Consider the following 2,799-nt stretch of genomic DNA (forward strand, 5'->3'; position numbering starts at 1 on the left):
TGTTTAAGGCCTTTCAGACTTGAAGCCCTTGATTAAAAAGCAAATATTCTTAGGACAAGAAACTCCTGAGTGTGTTGTCTATTAACACCTCTGGAAGATTGATTGGTAACTTGCCGAGAACAAGGTTTTGTGAGGAGGAACACAGAAGGGAAAAATGTGTGTAACTGTTAGTGTGCATGGGCGGGGGGTTGTGGAGAAGAAAAGCTATTAAAAAGGAGATAATGAAGCAGAGAGTGCTGTGCTCACAGTTTTCTCTTCCTGGGGACCTAGGAAGACTATATTCCCCAGTATTCCTTGCAGTAAACCTGGGCTCTGCAGCATGATACCGAGTCTGGCCAGTGCGATGTGGTTGGATGTGATATAAAGGCCAGACCTGGCCTTTATAGGATCCCCTGTGATCATCCATGATCCTCCAGTTCTCACTTTCCTTGCCACAGTGACCTGGGGGTCCATGTATCTCAGATGGCACAGCTGCCAGGTGGAAGGGGCTGACTGACCTACGTTGTTGTATTAAATCCTGAGATTTCACAATTAACTTGTTACTGCACCAAAATCTGCTTTGGCCTAACACACGTAGAAAAGAGGGTGCCAACAGATTTCTTAGTTTTTCCCAGGCAGATACGGCCCAGCAGTCAAGATCCCAGACTCTGGAGTCATAACGGTCTGGGTTCAAGTCCCAGCTCTACCACTTCAGTTTTAAAACCTTACTCAGCCTCAGTTTCTTCTCTAAAATAAGGGTTGAATGAAACAATGCCTGTCACACATTTAACTCATCGCTAAACGTTAGCTTTGATGCTGAGCTGTTAGGAATGAGCGTGGGTTTCAGGTCAAATGTCCGCGCATCGCAAATTTCTTCTTCTATTTCTAGGATTAACGACAAACCATGGCAAGCTTACCGGGGTTGGCGTGAGGGGTCACGTGATTATGTTGGTGATCGTGCTGAGTACACGTGACGCAGCGGAGGTGAGTTAGTTACTGGTATTACTACTGAGATCAGCCCTAAGTCTTGCACAGGGAGCCGTGACCTAGTTCAGCCGCGGGGAAGACAACATCGGGCTCACACGTCCAGGAGCTCAGGCTGGGGATGGGCTGGCAGTCTCAGGACGGGCTGATGCGCCCATAGGAGGACCACCCCAGTCTGGAGGAAGGGTCCCTGCGGGACAGAGCTGCCTCTGTCTCCTCCTCAGAGAGCATCCCTGTGACCCCAGCCTCAGCCCATCCTCCCGAGAGCTGGATTCACTGGGGCTCCTGGTGGGAGAGCTCAGCACTGCCTTCACTGATGTCTCTGCTGGTCAGATGTCTGGATGCTGCCTGATTCCCTAGGCCACCCATGGGGAGGTGGTACCCCATCCTCTTGAGGATGGGGCTGGGGGTGAAGGCAGAGTGGAGAAAGGGGTGATGGGCCTCATGTGGCGTCATCTCACCGCTTCCCTCCCTGGGGTGGGGGATCAGAGGGGTTGGGCCTTCCTGAACTACCCCCCAAGCTGCCCCGCGCCTTCTGTAGAGGGGCCAGCCCTCCATGTACAGTTAAGCTCGTCTCTGCTAAGGCCTGCGAGCCAACCTTTCCAAGGCATTTACCATGAAGCTAGTGAAACGTACACTCCAGGGCCACTCACCTGCCTGAGCCTCTTCTAATCCTAAAAGATGACCCACGTTGCATATGCTTCAGGCTTCATAAAACCTGGATCTGCTCCTGATCTCTGCCCTGGTGAGATTTCTGGGCCTCCACTGTGGAAGAGCCCAGAAGGGGAGGGGGCGTCGGGGCAAAGGAAAACGGGGTGGGCTTGGCGTGCTCTCAGCAGCCTTCCCAGCTGCCTGTTCCTTCCTCCTTCCCTGAGTGGCAGGACACCTGGTTCTCTTTGGGCCACTAACTGTGTGACACTGGACGAGTCATTTTCCCTCTCTGGCCTCAGTTTGCTCATCTGTAAACAAGAGAATCAGACAAGATGGTTCCTAAAGCCCCTTTGGTTTCTGCCATTAGAGGACCGACCACCTCATTAGGGCCCCGCGGGGACTGGCCTGCTGACCGGCTGCTCGCCGGGCGTTGGGTCTCACCGGACCTTTCCGTCAACGTGTTGGAAGAGACTTGCTGATCTCCTGGAACAGGGCACCAGGTTGGGGAATCCCGTCCCGCCCTGGGGGAGCCTAATGGGGCTCCCGGAGTGAGGGGCCTGGGATATGTATGAGCACGTGGGGGTCCCAGAGAAATGAGAATGGGCTCTTCTCTCGCCTGGGGAGAGGGAAGGAAGAATTCACTGACAGTTACGCCTCCTATTCCCTTCTGAATTTGGGACCCACCCAAGTCAGAGAGAGACCCCGCGCCCCAGTCCTACTGGTCTCCCCTAAAACGGGGCCTGCCTGCGTTCCTGGGGACAGCATGGGGCTTACTCTTGACTAAGCTGAAACTAATCACGGTCAAGGTGGAGGAGACTGAAGCAGCAGGGCAGACGCTCCCCGGGGGTTCATTCTTTTCTTGTGGGGTGTGGGCGGTGGAGTTAGGCAGACGTGGGTCCAAATCCCAGCTCTCTCGCTTCCTGGCTGGGTGGCCTGGGGCAAACGACTCAGTCTCTCTGAGCCTCAGTGTGTCTTCAAAATAGGGAAGCTAATATCTACCTCGTAGGATTATTCTAAGGATTAAATGAGATAATGTGTGTGAAAGTGTCTGGCATTTGGGAGGCCCTTGTGGCCACTAGTTATTCCTATTATTAGCTCTACTCTTCAGAAGGGGATGACTCATACCACTGCCCTGGGGGTTCTGGGAAGCACAGAGGGGTGAGGCGAGGGGTGAAGGTGAGACTG

Source organism: Lagenorhynchus albirostris, chromosome 9 (assembly GCF_949774975.1).
Source record: "Lagenorhynchus albirostris chromosome 9, mLagAlb1.1, whole genome shotgun sequence".
NCBI classification, from domain to species: Eukaryota; Metazoa; Chordata; class Mammalia; order Artiodactyla; family Delphinidae; genus Lagenorhynchus; species Lagenorhynchus albirostris.